At 43.2% G+C, this 18,593-nt stretch overlaps 1 protein-coding gene across 2 annotated transcripts in view; it reads left to right on the forward strand.

The window, feature by feature from the left end:
* The first annotated feature begins 458 nt into the window (after positions 1-458).
* Positions 459-18,593, forward strand: part of LOC148398579 (P2X purinoceptor 3-like) — a 94,663-nt gene continuing 76,528 nt past the window's right edge. For both annotated transcript variants that reach the window (XR_015858267.1, XM_088374874.1), the window contains exons 1-3: positions 459-805; positions 1,702-1,837; positions 1,904-1,975. The gene's annotated coding sequence lies outside the window, so the exon portion shown is untranslated. The remainder of the gene's footprint in view (positions 806-1,701; positions 1,838-1,903; positions 1,976-18,593) is intronic.

Below are 18,593 nucleotides of genomic sequence, written 5' to 3' on the forward strand. Positions count from 1 at the left end.
GTTAAAGTTAAAGTCCCAATGATTGTCACACACACAACTGGGTGCGGTGAAATTTGTCTCTGCATTTAACCCATCCCCGAAGGGAGCAGTGGGCAGCAGCGGTGCAAAACAGGAAACTGCTGCATCCGGCAGCAGAGAACAGTCATGCACAATGGTTACTGCTTTAAGCAAGGTTGCCAAGACAACTAGTGGTTCCCAGATGATTTGGAGGAAGTCGGTGAGGTCATGCATTCCACACATACCAATGATGTCATCCATTCTACACATACCAAGAATGCCATGCATTCCATGCATTCCAAGGATGCCATGCATACCAGGCATTCCATACCAATGAGGTCATGCATTCCTCCCCGATGAGGTAATGCCAGTGGAGCATTTGAATTCTGACCTTTCACCGACATATTCCTATGAGGTAATGCCAGGAGGAGCTGACGAGCCTATAAAAGCTTGTTTCCTGACAGGAAAAGTACTCTCCCTCGCCAGTACGCTGGCACTGCGTACCCGGAGCCAAGAACGCCTTGAGACGAAGATGGATTTTTCATTCTTTTTGAGATTGGACCAAAATCTACTAAAATAATTTCTACAGTCTTCGAATTGGACTTTGTCAAATTTTAAGCTCATAGATAGGCTAGGAGAGAGGACTTCGGGCCAGCAGGAGAGGGAGATGCCATTTTCAAGGAGTGGTCCTCCTCCTGAAGGCTGTCCATCTATTCAAACAGAATTCGATTTTGGAACGAATGAGTACTGATCACTCGACTTGTTCAACAAAATAGCCTTTTAGACCTTTTGTTTCCTCTTTTGCTTGGTGAGTGGTATTGTTGTTGTTCGAACGATTGAGACTTGTAATTATTTTTCTTGCTCATTTATTAAATTTCTCCTTAATCCTTAATTTGGTTATCGATTATTTCATATTAACTCTGTTGAGCATGGTTTTATATGCAGTAATTAGAACTTTACATTTTCTTTATTTCCCTATCATAGTCATTCTTTAAATCCATTCAATTCTTCTTTAAGTGCACACATCTTTAATCCTTAACATCAGGAAGCCTGGTTCGAAGTAGTTATCTTGAACTCAGCTAGGGCGAGTGTACTCTGGTATATCTACGAATCCCTGCAGTCTTACCAAAGACAGTTAAATTTATCCAAGCGAATACAAGAGCTACAAATCCAAAAGAGGAAGGAGCCGCTGTAAAAAGGGTGCGGTCGCTCCGACGTCGGGTCTCGACCAGCACTAGCGTAGAGGTGACTTTAAAGGGATTGGCGTCCTAAAAAGAATGTATTAATTATTTCCGAATTGATATCTTAAAGGCGGTTAGACTCGGAGAAATCTTTTCCCGCCTCGATCTGGAAACTCTCGTCTCTCCATGAGGGCTGCGTTACAGCAGAGGGGTCGAAGGGGAGTTTAACCCTTTAAACGGAGGGTCGGGTCACATACGTTCGATAAGTGCGGATTTGACAGTATTATTTTATTATAAATAAAGACCTTTGTTACATGTGTAGCTGAAATGCGCGATATAAAGTTTTATATGTATTGTTTGTATAAATGCACATAGATGAGCAACGTAACAATTTCCTTGATCAGCGATATCATTGCGTTTTTACTGTACACGTGACATAAATATAGCAATACTCTTTTTTTTTTTAAAGCCACTGACTAGCTTTCGCTGTTTCACTACTTAATTTTTTCACCTTGTATTTCAGGTGGGTCTTTGTTTATGAAAAGGCTTACCAAGTGCGAGACACAGCAATTGAATCTTCAGTAATGACCAAGGTAAAAGGTTTTGGAGTCTACAATGACAAAGTCATGGATGTTGCAGACTACGTCATGCCAACACAGGTATGAAAAATCTGGTTGATGAAATTCTGTGGTATACATTGGTCATGTGCTCATTTATCTTTGTAGGGTGCTTCCGTCTTCTGCATCATTACCAAACTGATAAGAACAGAAAACCAAGTTCAAGGATACTGTCCAGAGGTCAGACACTGTCAATACTATTGATCTTTCTACAATATTTGAGCTGGTTGAAATTAATAAATGGTTAATTTGTCCAGTGGAAGATGCCATTTTTCTCATCACAATTTCCCACCCTCACCATTAAGATGACGTTTCGGCGCATGACGGCTGTTGTCTGTACACCACATACCCAACACACACTCCAACCCACCCACCAACCAATAACATTCATTTTGCTAAATAAATAGGTATTTATTGTTATAAAGTCAAAGGTGAAGTTCAAGCAGCCAAGAAAGTAGGACACTATCTGTTCTGCTCTCAAGGTTGGGAGATAACGACGTACAGACATACAGACATGTAAAATACAATTTACTAAATACAAACTAGCTTTAATTGTACAAGGGAAGAGCAAAATAAGAAGATTTTGGAGCAATGGAGCCAAAAAAGTACCCGGCAACTTTGGATTTACTCCTCAATCAGATGGGAACAAAAAAGAAAACTCTGGAAATAACTCTGAAAACAAATCAGCAGAAAACTATGGACACTAAATGGAATGGAAACTTAATTGATTGGATTAGAATTCAAGATGGAAGATGGAATTTCACAAAGGTGGGAATGCCAGGACATATCAGCTGGACAAGGCGAATGTGGATTTCTGTTTTTCCAAAGCTACACCAGCATGTTGATTTTCCAACACGTGACGACAGCTTCCTGGACCTGGTCTACACTACACATAAAGGAGCTTTCAAAGCCACGCCCCTCCCCCACATTGGACTTTCTGACCATATCACTGTTTTGCTAATGCCCGCATACAGACAAAGAGTGAAAGCATCCAGGCCGGTTCGCAAGCGGGTAAGACTGGGAAATGTTTAAGCAGGTAGCCACTTACAACCATCAGACAGACATAGAGGAGTATACAGACTCTGTAACCTCTTACATCACAAAGTGTATTGATGATGTTACCCACAAAAAATACATCATCACTCGGGCTAACTGGAAGCCATCCAGGGGATGTCCTCAGGCTGCTGAGGGCCAGAGACAAAGCCTACAGAGCTGAGGATGAAGCTGGCATGAGAACAGCGAGGGCCAACCTGTCCCCTAGAATCAAGGAAGTTTTCTGTTGCAAGATTACCGCCCACTTCAAAGACAACAGGAACGCACGAAGCCTATGGCAGGGCATTCAGACATCACAGACTACAAGCCCGCGCCGCAGAGCTGTGAGGGCAACATCCCTCTGCTCAACGATCAGAACCGCTTCTTTACTCGCTTTGACGCTCAGAACAGCACTTGCCCGCTGAAGACCCCTCCCATTCCACACGAGCAGCCCCTGTGCCTCTCTGCCGATAGTGTGATGAAGACACTTGCCGCTATCAACACCCGTAAGGTGGCAGGCCCAGACAACATCCCAGGTCGAGCGCTGAAAGACTGCGCTGAGGAGCTTAAGGATGTCTTCACAGACATCTTTAACACTTCCCTGTAGCAAGCCATCGTCCCATCATGTTTCAAGGCTGCCACCATCATACCTGTGCCGAAGAAAACTGCTCCATCCTGCTTCAATAACTACCACCCTGTGGCACCTCACCCATCACCATGAAGTGCTTTGAGCGGCTTGTCATGACACACATCAGATCCATCCCCCCCCCTCCCCTTGACCCCTTCCAGTTTGCATACCGAGCCAAACGGTCCTCTGAGGATGCAATCTGCTCTGCCCTCCAGTCAGCCCTCACCCACCTGGAAAAAAGAGATTCGTAAGTGAGATTGCTGTGTGTGGACTTCAGTTCTGCATTCAACACCATTGTACCACAGTGACTCATCTGCAAACTCAACAAACTGGGACTCAGTACCTTTCTCTGCAACTGGCTACTGGACTTCCTCTGCCAGAGGCCTCAAGTAGTACATGTTGGCGACAATATCTCAAGCAGCATCACGCTGAGCACGGGGGCTCCCCAAGGCTGCGTGCTCAGTCCGCTGCTCTTCACCCTGCTGACGCATGACTACACTGCAACCTACAACAACAACTGCATAGTGAAATTTGCTGACGACACGACTCTGGTGGGTCTCATCACCGAGGGCGACGAGACTCAATACAGGTCGTAAGTTGACCTTCTGACCACGTGGTGCAGGGACAACAACCTCCTGCTGAATGTCAGCAAGCCTAAGGAGATTGTTGTTGACTTCCGGAAGGGTCACTCCCACCAACTGCCACTGACCATCGACGCTGCTGTGGTGGAGAGAGTGAACAGCACCAGATTCCTGGGGGTGCACATCAGTGAAGACCTCTCCTGGACCACCAACACTGCATCACTGGCGAAGAAAGCTCAGCGCCGGCTGTACTTCCTACTTCAGGCGAGTAAGGGCTCCACCGGCCATCATGACCACATTCTACCGTGGCACCATTGAGAGCGTCCTCTCCAGTTGTATCGCTGTGTGGGGTGGAGGCTGCACCGAATACAACATGAAGGCCCTGCAGTGCATAGTGAACACAGCTGGTAGGATTATTGATGCTTCACTCCCCTCCCTGAAGGACATTTACACCTCCCATCTCACTCGCAAGGCGACCACGATTGTGAGGGATGTGAGTCACCCCGCTCACACTTTTTTTGATCTACTGCCCTCTGGGAAGAGGTAGAGAAGCCTGCGCTCTTGCACCACCAGACTCACCAACAGCTTCATACTCCAGGCTGTTAGGATCCTGAACTCTCTCACCCCTCCACCCTCGGCTATATAACGTCCTGGCCTTTTGGGCCACATTGGCTGCCTTGCACTACTCCTGTACTTTTGCGCTATATACTGACTGTCTGCTGTATGTACAATTGCTCTGTTTCAACCATGTTGCTCTTATTTATTTATTTATTTATTTATTTATTTATTTATTTATGTATTTATTTATTATTCATTGCTCTTATTTATTCATTGTACGTGCCTTCTTGTTTTTACTTTTTGTATTGTTTACTTGAAAGTTTTGTTTGTTCGCGGACAAATAATATGTATATGTATGTATATATATATATATATATATATATATATATATATATATATATATATATATATATACATATATATACATACATATACATACACATATATATATATTAAATTGGTATATATATATATATATATATATATATATATATATATATATATATATATATATATATATATATATATATATACACGTGTATATATATATATATATATATATATATATATATATATATATATATATATATATATATATATATATATATATATATATATATATATACGGTTGACTACCTCAATCAGTAAGTCACATGACTTACAAACGGGAGACCCAGGTTCGATTCCCGGCAGGGGCACAATATGAGCAATGTGCGATTACCTTACCAACAGTCAGTGTGGGTCCTTAGGCAAGACCCTTAACGCTACCGCCTACCTCACAGATAATGAGAGTACAAGAAACGAAAGACATGCCGGCTCAGACGTCGCCCAGACAAACAAGGTCTGCGTCAGGTGCTGGGGAACCAGAGCACCCTGATGAAATATGGGCTACTGGAACAAGACACAAATGGGCGAGATGCGAGAATAAGGATCTGTTGGAATGCTACTACTCCAGCATCCCGAGCGAGAGGGGTTACATGCGGAGAATGCGGGAACAATGGCAACTTCGATACCCACAGTCAACACTATCGGCCAAGCAACTAGTAGCTCAATGTTCCAATATCCATAAACAGCACCTGCTATCACACCTCGAGATTGATGAGATACAACACAAATGCCATAGCAAAGGTCAACCAGAGCACCAGGTCAGAGACGAGTTAAATCCATGTACAAGTCCAGAGGTTGGGTCCGAAACCCCAATAAGCACAATCAAGCTGAACGAGGCAGCAACTGACCTGAAGAACAAGATCACGGTGAGAGTGAATGCTCGGGAACCTAGATACACACTGCAGAGGCTAAGTGAAGTACCCTCAGAAAGTCTCCTAGAAGATGTGAATGCAGCACTGACAACAATTCCTACGGCTACCATCACTGAAACCAATGAGCTGATATACACCTCAGCAGCAGTGATCCTAGAAATGCTTGGCTACAAGAAGAATAACCATATGCGACCACAACAGTGCCCACCATGGAAGAGAAGGCTTGAGGCCAAAATCAAGATAGCACGGAGAGAAGTGAGCCAAACTACAGAGGCCCAGAAAGGTGCAATGAAAAAGCAAGTTCCCAAGAAATACAGCCAGATGCCCATACCTGAAGCACTCGAAACTGCCAAAAAAAAACTCCAAGCCTTGGCCAGCCGCCTAAAGAGGTACACAAGAGAGAATGAAGCTAGACGAATAAACAGGTTGTTGAAATGTCACACTTATTCACCACTAAACGTGAAATGAATAGAAAATTGAGTCAAGACATTGACAAGGTTAGAAATAATGATTTGTATTTGAAATAAGATTTTTTTTTACATCAAACTTTGCTTTCGTCAAAGAATCCTCCATTTGCAGCAATTACGGCATTGCAGACCTTTGGCATTGTAGCTGTTAATTTGTTGAGGTAATCTGGAGAAATTGCACCCCACGCTTCCAGAAGCAGCTCCCACAAGTTGGATTGGTTGATGGGCACTTCTTGCGTACCATACGGTCAAGCTGCTCCCACAACAGCTCAATGGGGTTCAGATCTGGTGACTGCGCTGGCCACTCCATTACCGATAGAATACCAGCTGCCTGCTTCTGCTCTAAATAGTTCTCCCACAATTTGGAGGTGTGTTTGGGGTCATTGTCCTGTTGTAGGATGAAATTGGCTCCAATCAAGTGCTGTCCACTGGGTATGGCATGGCGTTGCAAAATGGAGTGATAGCCTTCCTTATTCAGAATCCCTTTTACCCTGTACAAATCTCCCACCTTACCAGCAGCAAAGCAACCCCAGACCATCACATTACCTCCTCCATGCTTGACAGATGGCGTCAGGCATTCTTCCAGCATCTTTTCATTTGTTCTGCGTCTCACAAACGTTCTTCTTTGTGATCCAAACACCTCAAACTTGGATTCATCCGTCCACAACATTTTTTTCCAGTCTTCCTCTGTCCAATGTCTATGTTCTTTTGCCCATCTTAATCTTTTTCTTTTATTGGCCAGTCTCAGATATGGCTTTTTCTTTGCCACTCTGCTCTGAAGCCCAGAATCCCGCAGCCGCCTCTTCACTGTAGATGTTGACACTGGTGTTTTGCGGGTACTATTTAATGAAGATGCCAGTTGGGGACCTGTGAGGCGTCTGTTTCTCAAACTAGAGACTCTAATGTACTTATCTTCTTGCTCAGTTGTGCAACGCGGCCTCCCACTTCTTTTTCGACTCTGCTTAGAGCCTGTTTGTGCTGTCCTCTGAAGGGAGTAGTACACACCGTTGTAGGAAATCTTCAATTTCTTAGCAATTTCTCGCTTGATTGGAGCCAATTTCATCCTACAACAGGACAATGACCCCAAACACACCTCCAAATTGTGCGAGAACTATTTAGAGTAGAAGCAGGCAGCTGGTATTCTATCGGTAATGGAGTGGCCAGCGCAGTCACCAGATCTGAACCCCATTGAGCTGTTGTGGGAGCAGCTTGACCGTATGGTACGCAAGAAGTGCCCATCCAACCAATCCAACTTGTGGGAGCTGCTTCTGGAAGCGTGGGGTGCAATTTCTCCAGATTACCTCAACAAATTAACAGCTAGAATGCCAAAGGTCTGCAATGCCGTAATTGCTGCAAATGGAGGATTCTTTGACGAAAGCAAAGTGTGATGTAAAAAAAATCTTATTTCAAATACAAATCATTATTTCTAACCTTGTCAATGTCTTGACTCTATTTTCTATTCATTTCACAACGTTTGGTGGTGAATAAGTGTGACTTTTCATGGAAAACACAAAATTGTTTGGGTGACCCCAAACTTTTGAACGGTAGTGTATATATAATATTTAATATGTCGTGTCACCGTGGGATAGTGGGAAATGCAATTTCGATCTCTTTGTATGTCTTAACATGTGAAGAAATTGACAATAAAGCAGACTTTGACTTTGTTTTTAACTTTGAAAATCTTCATAAAGCCAAATGGATCATCCCCAGAAAACACCGAACCAGTGCTGATCAAAACGATGGATGAATTGGAGGAATAAGCAAAATGAAACAAATGTGGATGCTACTTGGAAGATCAATTTAAGAGGAGTTAAATGCCAATTTTGAAAAATACAGGACTATCTATCTTTAGACATTGGACACATTTCTCTCAGATGCAGGAGCAACAAATCGGGTGGTGTACCAAAATCTATATTGAAAACATTGTTTTTGACACAATATATTTTTGACAATATTATGTCAATGGTGATTGAAAATGTATGTGAATTTGTGACAGTCCAAATCTGTTTTTTTTCTATTTGTGACTACGAAAACAAATGGCACACACCCTACAGAAGTTCTATTTCGAAACTGAGACAAAATATTCTTGAGCACAGAGGTGTTTATTACACTTGCTATCAGTGAACAAAAATCGATTGTATTATGTCTACAATACAGGCTGGTGCCTGTGCTGCTGATGTGTGCAAATGTTATTATAAAACTATTTTTTTCGATGAGATTAATCATGTCTTGATTAGGTACTACAGATTCTTTTGTACAGACAAATAAAAATTTTAGATGTTACCGTACGTGCTTGACAGTTTCGACTCAATCTTCATCTGAGGAAGACTGGAGACACAGTCGAAACTGTCAAGCAGGTAACATCTAAAAGTTTTATTTGTGTGAACAAAAGAATTTGCAGTATATGTTATTATAAAACTCTTCAACACTGTTGTCAAATGCTGAGGGGAAGTTGCAGTCTTGAGGGTGCGCTGAGAGCAGATCTTCTCGCGGCAGGAAAAGGCACTTCCCCAACTGTATCATAAGCTATGGAACTTCTAAGTGAGATCGACCAGACTATCTCCACTCGACGTTGACCCTCATGTGGTTGCACCTCTAAAGATAGATAGATAGATAGATAGATAGATAGATAGATAGATAGATAGATAGATAGATAGATAGATAGATAGATAGATAGATAGATAGATAGATAGATAGATAGATAGATAGATAGATAGATAGATAGATAGATAGATAGATAGATAGATACTTTGTTGATCCCCGGTGGGAAATTCAAGTGCAAAGAGTTAAATACATAAATACACAGCTAAATAAACAGATAGACAATACTAATATCGATAACGGAAGATAGCGTAATACCGTATTGCGCCGAATATAAGAATGTTTTTTGCATTGGAATAAGACTGAAAAAGTGGGGGTCGTCTTACATTCGGGGTCTAGACATATCGATTCACTTGTGCACAGCGGTAAATTAAAGGTTGCTGGTATCGCCTGAGTAGGTTGCTGTGATCGTGTGCGTCTTTAACACAAAGTGAGTACCGTATTTTCCGGACTATAAGTCGCTCCGGAGTATAAGTCGCACCAGCTATAAAATGCCCAAAAAAGTGAAAAAAAAAAACATATATAAGTCGCTCCAGAGTATAAGTCCCATTTTGGGGGGCAATTTATTCGACAAAATCCCACACCAAAAACAGTCATGAACGAGCAACAACAGACTAAACCAAACCTGGGCAAATTACGGCCCGCGGGCCACATTCGGCCCTTTGTGCGTCCCTGTCCGGCCCGCATGAGGCCAATCGTAATTTAAAAAATATATATATATAGTGTCGTGCGTACAATACAACTGTTTCGCTTTTATTTTGAAAGGTGTCGCACTTCTGTGTAGCGTACGTGTATGTGAGCTGTGCGTGAAGGTGAACAGTGCGAAGTAATGCTGCCCGAGAAATGTGTGCTGACCCTCAAAACCACTACACGACACACCACCGACTACCGACTACACCACTACATGCTTGGTCACCACTACACGACCAAGCATGAGAAAAAATACATCTGTCTGATAAACAGGGCGCATCAGAAGCTGATGCATTGCTAGCAAAACTGCAAGCCCAACAAGGACTTTTTATCAAACTTCACACCCAGAGATGGAGCGGCTTTGTCATTTGAGGAAAAGTTAAAGAAGTTAAGAATAAATTGTACTGATTAATAATTGTTTTTTTATTTGACCTTTACACCACAATTTCACATAGCTAATATAAATATAAACATAATAATTGTATTCTTCTAATTACCAGTACCAACTATTTAAAATAAATAATTTAGTGCATTTTACAATGGAAGAAAATTGAGCAGGTTTAAGTTATCGTAGGTGTGGCCCTCTGACACAACTCGGGTTTTTCATGTGGCCCCTTGTAAAAATTAATTGCCCACCCCTGGGCTAAACGATAGCAACAACAGGCTAAACGATAGGTATGCTAACGTGACAAACACAAACAAAGCGCTGAGAACGGGCCTGACGTAACATATAGAGTGATTAAGGAAAACTATTACATGAATAACATGTTTATAAAACCATCGGTGTCACTCCAATTCATTAAATCCATCGATCGTTCGATACGATAGCAACAGGCTAAACGATAGGTATGCTAACGTGACAAACACAAACGAAGAGCTGAGAATGGGCCTGACGTAACATATAGAGTTATTAAAGAAAACGATTACATGAATAACACGTTTATAAAATCATCAGTGTCACTCCATCCATCCATCCATTTTCTGAACCGCTAAGTCCCCACGGGGGTCGCGGGCGTGCTGGAGCCTATCCCAGCCGTCGTCTGGCAGTAGGCGGGGAACACCCTGAACCGGTTGCCAGCCAATCGCAGGGCACACAGAGACAAACAACCATTCGCACACGCACTCACACCTAGGGACAATTTGGAGTGATCAATCGGCCTACCAAGCATGTTTTTGGGATGTGGGAGGAAACCGGAGTGCCCGGAGAAAACCCACGCGGGCTCGGGGAGAACATGCAGACTCCGCACAGGGAGGGCCGGAGGTGGGATCGAACCCGCACCCTCCTAACTGTGAGGCGGACGTGCTACCCAGTGCGCCACCGAGCCGCCTCAGTGTCACTCCAATTCATTAAATCCATCGATCGTTCTTTGTCAACAATGGGTGCGTGCAGCTGAGGGCGCTTGCACTTCAAAATATTCCACAGGCTCATATAACGATAGATTGTAATATTCTCTTAGAATATGTTCGGACTTGGTCCGTAGCATTAAGATGACGCAGCACGTAGTGACGTAGCCGGATGTTGGAAGCATACGCCTTCCTGAATGCAACATGTTTTCCTGCTCCCGCAATCTTCATTAAAAGATTAGTTTGCATGTCGTCGTCCTTCTACATTTTGTACCTAGCGTGAGTACAGAATATTACATGGTGTCAGAGTAAAACACGAAGATAATAGAAGAGAAGAAAGAACAAGATGGACATCGCTGCAGTCCCTGCACCAGTCATGGACTGGGATGCTAGCAATCTGCCCGAAGCATGCCGCAACTTCAAACTCCACGTTTCTTTGATGTTTTCTAAAAGTCAAAGTCAGCTTTATTGTCAATTTCTCCACATGCCAAAGACACACAAAGAAACCGAAATTTCGTTCCCCCCTATCCCACGGTGACAAGACATGGCCCACAATAGACAATCAAGTAAACAAGTAAACAACAGCGTGTGGTCCGTTCAAGGCGAAAGAAGAGGAAGAGCGGTGCAGCTACCTACTTCTCTGGGTCGGTGACAAAGGTTAATTACGGTACTGGTAATTAGTAGAGATATCTACTACACTTGGACACTCACAGAACGTGAACGGAAGGTACTGAAAACATACTATGATGGCTTTGAAGCATATGTTATGCCGAAAAATAATGACATTTTCGCACGTTACACGTTTTCCGAGAGGAAACAGGCAGCAAATGAGCCACTAGAACAGTTTTTGACAGAGTTGAGCCTGCTTGTGCAAGATTGCAATTATGCAAATAGAGAGGAGATGCTGAGAGACCGGTTCGTTTTTGGAATTTACTCACCCAAAATCAGAGAGAAGCTACGAAATGTAGGCTCCACCCTAACGCTGGAGAGAGCAATAGACATTGCCAGGTCGCATGATATGGCACAGGCACAGCTGAAAACCATGGCTAGCGGCAACACATTCCCACAAACTGTTCATGCAATCAGTCGGAAGACTTCAAAGAGTTCTCCTTGGAAAAAGCGGCAGGACAGCACAAAGGGACACGTAGAGCGCAGTTGCACCCCGAGACCAGCGGACGGAGCCAGAGGACCACAGAGAAACCCAACCTGTGGCTTCCGTGGTTTCCAGCCTCACAAAGACAAGAACCTTTGTCCAGCCAAAGGTAAACAGTGCAAATTCTGTTCCAAGTGGAACCATTTTGGATATGTGTGTCGTTCCAAACAAGGAAAGGGAGTACATACAGTAGATGAACATACGTCAGACATGAATGCAGACAGTGATGACCTGTTTATTGACACTTTAACACAAGCAAGTAGCACCAATGAAAAGGAGCAAGCTTTGGCAGATGTGCAAATTGGCCCAGACAGGACTGTACTTAGCTTCAAGCTAGACACTGGGGCCTCAGCTAATGTCATTCCCACACACACCTTCAGAGGACTGGGAATACAGCCCACGTTGCAACACTCCAATCACCCACTGTATGGCTACGGTGGTGAACGTCTCACTATCAAAGACAAGTGCAACATGAAGTCTAAATACAAGGACAAGGAGTTGATGCTGAAGTTCCACATCGTCGACACGCAGGCACCTCCAATTCTAGGACTGAAGGCATGCCTGGACTTCGGACTCATACAGCTCATCCTGTCCGTATCTAGCAAATCCGAGATCCCGATCATCGACGAGTTCAAAGACGTTTTCACTGGAATCGGACTGTTTCCTGGTGAGTGTAAAATTCACATTGACCCCAATGCAGTCTCAGTAGTCCACCCACCTAGGCGAGTCCCACACGCACTCCGTGGCCGCCTTAAAGAGGAACTTCAAAACATGGAAAAACAGCAGATCATCGTGAAAGTCACGGAATCAACTGAGTGGGTCAGTTCAATGGTCGTAGCCGAGAACCCATGCACCGGCAAGCTGAGATTGTGCCTCGAGCCGAAAGATCTCAACAAGGCCATCAGACGACCGCACTACCCCTTACCTACGCTCGAAGATGTCACGTCCAAGTTGGCAGATGCCGGCTTCTTCAGTGTTATGGATGCCAGGTCTGGTTACTGGGCAATCAAACTCACAGAGGAGTCTTCCAAATTGACCACACTCAACACGGTGTTCGGTCGGTACCGTTTCCTCCGTCTACCGTTTGGACTGATATCGGCCCAGGACGAGTTTCAACGCAAGGTTGATGAGACCTACGAAGGCCTCCAGGGAGTGACCGCGATCGTAGATGATGTGCTAATCTACGGGCGCACAAAAGAAGAACACGACAGCAACCTCCGCGCAATGCCTAAGCGCTCCAGAGAGCGGGGAGTATAACTCAACCCAGAGAAGAGCACAATCTGCGCCACAGAGGTCAGCTACTTCGGGCACCGCATCTCCAAGGATGGAATCAGGCCCGATCCAGCCAAAATCGCTGCCGTGAGAGACATGGAACCGCCCAAGAACAAGGGTGAGTTAGAGACAATCCTTGGCATGGTTAATTGCCTGTCAAAGTTCGCTCCCATGCTCTCGGACATCAACGCCCCCATGCGTCACCTGCTGAAAGAGTCCAGTGAGTTCAGGTGGGACGTACAGCACGACGGGGCTTTCAAAAGGATGAAAGAGCTTGTCACACGAGAGCCCGGGCCGGTCTTAGCCTTCTACGACCCCAGCAAAGAGCTCAGGCTGCAAGTCGATGCATCCAAATATGGCCTCGGTGCAGTCCTACTGCAAGAAGAGAAACCCATCGGCTATGCATCTAAATCGCTAACAGACAGCGAAGTTGTTAGAGATTTGCTCACTCCAACTTATTTTGCAAGAACCACACGGGAGACAAGCAAGTCCTTTTTAGACAGCTGCAGGTGGAGAGTTCACTCGTTCAAGGAATGAAGTCTGAACCCTTGTTCCTGCGAGGGGATATTTATTAAGAGAAACAGAGTGGGGGTTGAGAGTGGGGGTCAGAGTAGACAAATGGCCGAAGCCCCTGGCTGATCAAAGCACAGCAGGGGGTCCTTCACGATGTTGTGTGAACAAAACACTTTGATTGCTTCCTCTGCAGCTAGTCAATCAGTTCAAAAGATCTTAGCACTTTGTTCTACTACTTCCGTTAAGACAGGACAAGCGAGTTTAATTATTACAGGTTACATTCCAACATAATCATAGGATCAAACTAACCTGAAAACCCTAACATCTCCCTCCTGATTTATCATATGATTATGCCACCCCAAACAACAAAGACAAGCAAGAAAACATATATACGTATAATGAAGAAAGCAGAATGGTAAAAATAAAAACAACAAACAATGATAGCAACACTATCCAGTGAAGATGAGGCATTACCTCAATACCCCAGATCAAACTTATTGTGTAAGCGAAAAACCTGCTGGCCAGATGTTATTAGCAGGAAAATTCTTACACGGCCCCGTTGCCACAGGCGACCAGAATGCTATCATTAAAAAATAAAAAGAAAAACAAAGAAACAGTACATCAGCGTATCCATTACTTGCGAAGCATATTTGATGGTCAAATCAACAAGATTCCGTAAAACATGCTCAACAGAACAGCATCTACACAATCCACGTCTCATTATCATCATCACATCTGTCACGTCTAAGAAGTTGTATATGTGCTCGCGTTTTCGTCAGCTGATGATGTTGTAGTCTGTAGGTGAGGTCTGTCACACACACTGGCGCACACGCTCGTGTCCAGTTGGCGGGCAGCATCGGATAAACCTTGTGACCACAAAGCCACCAGCCATTCTGTATGAAGTATGTTCCGTTCGATGGTGTAGCCATGTTGGTAGTAGAGCCCTTACACGTTGAAAACGGCTCTCTCATCCTGGCACACAGCGGTGATGTCCAAAGCTCCCATCCAGTTCCCTCCTGGAGAGCAGTCGTCGTCAATGCATTTGTGGGTCCTGCAACCTTGGATGTGTAGTCAGCAAGACTTAGAATGGTCCCTCCTGTCGTGGCTGGCCCAGTTCCTTCTTTTGATGACTTTGATGTAGACCCAGTCTCCTGGATTGATGGGGTTGTCGACCTGTGAGGAGGAAAGATCAAGCGGCAGTAAATTTGTCTTTGACACAGTTTGAGCGTCCTGATCATATAATCTGCCAAGGACTGCTCTTCATTTGTTGTTTGCAACTCTCGTAGTCAATTGTCGTGCCCATTTAACTGGCAAATAGGAGTGTTTGCGGGAAGAGTTTGAACACCTCCTAATGATTCCCTTTAACCAAAAACTATTTATGACAGGGGCGTTCCCATTTATTGCCTCCTGGTTTAAAAGAGATTGTCTTACCCATGCCTTCTTTCTCCTCACACGCTCACACCCACACAGGGTGTGAACACACACACACACACACACACAAAGGGATTCTAATCCATCTCTCATGTAGCTTCTTTTGATAGAATCTCCTATCGGCAACTGTATAGCAGACGTTTTAGCATATAATCCCATACTCTGCTCTCTCGCTTCTACTTTTTCATGTCGGTGCAGTCGTAGGTGGCCCCTATTGCAGTCATTGTCTTGTTAACTGTCGCCTTGTGATTCCTATGCATGATTGTGTGAATGTCAAAAATTGAACGTACCTAACTTTCTGACCATCCAACCTCCACTGTGGCACAAAAAACCTTACTGTTGTATTGAGTAGGTACATTGAGCAACCTAGCTCCCTCCTGACTGCCAAATGTCCTGTTCTAAAATTTATATAACTCGACCTCTACGTCTTAAGCTTGATGAGCCAAAATATCAGATCTTGCTCTTGTTTCCTACCGTTTTAGCCTATTTGTTTTATCCAAATCCGTTCAATCTCTGATTATAATGCTTTTCTCTGTAGCCCTACGTATTTTTCAAATTTTTATTTATTTATTTATCAAATCTCCTCAGTTCTGTCAAACTCAGTGCACAATGAATCTCCCTTCCACTTTGAACCAAGCTTCACCAAATTTGGTAACGCCGTAGCAAGGAGTGCGATTTGGTTGTCGGACACTCCAAGTCCATATCTTTTTGCTGCACTTCACCCTCTCAAGTTCGTGTTCTTTTGTTGTTGCTTCAGAGCGACCCCATCCATCACTCTTGAATGAGTCCAATGTTCAAATGAGTCAATTTTCATCATTGTGAGTTCCTCCGCTTTTCACTGTCTTTTCCCGTCCCCGAGGATGTTGTCTGTCCTCCGGAGTGTACTTGTCCTTCTCCAAGCACAACAGCAGTCTTTTCTTGTCCTTCGCCAAAGGTCAAAGGTGCTTCAGAGCCAGGCACCATTTTGTAGTTGTTCACGGCTGCAGGTGAAGTCTCGGATTGGGTTTCAGGGACCCTGACACTGAGAATGACAGGCTGGGACATCAAACTTGTAAGACTATTTCCAAATGTAGCTGCTTCCATCAATTTGCTGGTAACGTTTGTTTACCAAACTTCAAATTCTTCTAATAACAGCGATCTCGTTTTTATATTGTAAATCCTGCAACTCATCCTATTTTTTTTTGAGCTACATTTTATCTATAGTTCCAATTTAATCGGACAGTATGTTGTCTTCAGTATCATTATTGAAAATCAACTCATCGAGGTCTGCTTTCCACATCAAGCCCTGATCTGTATGTCTTGACCTCTCACATGTTGTCATGCTTGCTCAAAAATGTGACTTAGAGTATGGTGCTGTGAATTCTCAATCTCCCCAATGAAATTGGATCCCACCTCATAGTTCTTATCGTTCTCATGTTCCTGTTAGCCTGCAATTGTCCAAATCAAAAATGTTTTCTTTTAACTGTCTTTCTTTTGAACCTCTAAATCTCTCGTGTTGCTAACCTATCTACACCAGAACAAAAAATTTACCACAGTATAACACCAAATGTATTCGGAAATTCATTGTCATAAAGTGTTGTATTCTTACTATCTTCCTCTATCTGTCCTACTCACTCCCTCCTTTTGACTACATACGATCATACCATCATCATTTAATTTGACTTTCTTTCCAAAACGCTTCTCAATTTCTCAGTTCACACATCTTCTACATGTGTTACCGATTCTCCAGTTTTTTCTCTAGTTAATTATCAATCCAAAAGCTACGTGTTTCTTTCTAACATTCAACCTGCTCAAAATCACTCTTTCATCACAGTCGCTCTACTAATTTTCTATAGTAGTCACCAACGACTTCAACCATTCAACCTCTCATTCAGGCAATCATTCATCAATGCTCATCATATGCATCTCACACAGTCTCCAAAAAGGAGTCATACTATCACATTGGTCCCAATTCATCCAAGCTCACCACACAACATTCATATATCATTTTCAATCAGGTTTCCTGGTAGAACAATCCACCAGTCCAAAAAAAAACTTAACTAAAACAAACAACTGGCAAATTAATCTGAATTTTTTTCTTTGTTTTTAAATTTGAAGAACTCAATCGCTCAGATTTAGCTTGAATTTAGAATTTTGTATAATCTTATAACACAACCAATCAATTATTCCTATTAAATGTAGCATTGCAAAATCTTAAATTCACAATTTAGCTCCTTCCAATTCCTGAAAGCATGTTCTGTCGTTTTTTATTTTTATTTATTTTTTTATTTTTTTTTTTCTTCGAATTTCTCATGTGGGCTTGACACTTAACATGCACTAGTGTGGATTAGTTTCTGCTCGCAAACAGGTTTCTCTCTTTTCCTCTCATTTTTATCTGTCAAAATTGTTTCTGTTCTGCGGTGTAAATTGAATAGACAACAGTCTAGCAAATTTCTTTATACTAAAAGTTTAGCCAATCTTCATCAATTTGGGACTTTAACTTTAACTTTAACACATACGCACACACATGCACAGCTCTCGCGTGCAGAAGGTAGGTCTCAGCAACAATGATTCGTCACAGGCTGGCCATTTCCTGTGGTCGATCATGAGCTGGTCCCTCCCGTGCACACGAGGACAGCACATTCTAATTTTATTTATTTATCTTCTAGAAGCAAGTTGCATTTCTTTACCACTTGATTTGCATATTTTAACTTTAGTGTAACACAAATTGAGCTCTAGTCATTTGTAATTTGGGCATACAAACAGCATTGTCATACTTCCTGGATGGACAAGACTTCTAATAATCTAAAAAAATTCTAATAATCTGACAATGACATGTATTGCTGTCATATGGGCATCTATTCTTTCTTTCTCTGTATGAGCATAAGCGGTCAAAGAGGAGGAAGCTTGTCATGCCAAAAAAATTGGCTTTTCCTCTGCCCCTTCCTGCACCCTTTGATTGATATTGCTTTGCAGAACGACACTCTCGTGCAAAGTGTCCTCGTCTCCCACAGTTCCAACAGTTGTCTGAATCTGATGGGGGTTTTGATTTGAATGGTGGCTTGCGACGTTGTTGGTATCTAACTCCTCCTCTGCCCCTTTGGGAACTTTGGTAGAAGATTGTTGTATCTTCATTTAGATCATTATCATCATCTAGATGAAATACATCAAAACTTCTGCCTTTCTCAATCCCTTTGTCAGCGTCTCTGGGCCACTGCATGTTTTTTGTAAACCAAGCAGTGTCCGCTTCCACCAAGTGTTTTCTCACCCAACTGCCCAAGTCAGGGGGG

This window comes from Syngnathus floridae, chromosome 4 (genome assembly GCF_059516105.1).
Source record: "Syngnathus floridae isolate MCC-2025c chromosome 4, RoL_Sflo_1.0, whole genome shotgun sequence".
Taxonomy (NCBI): Eukaryota; Metazoa; Chordata; class Actinopteri; order Syngnathiformes; family Syngnathidae; genus Syngnathus; species Syngnathus floridae.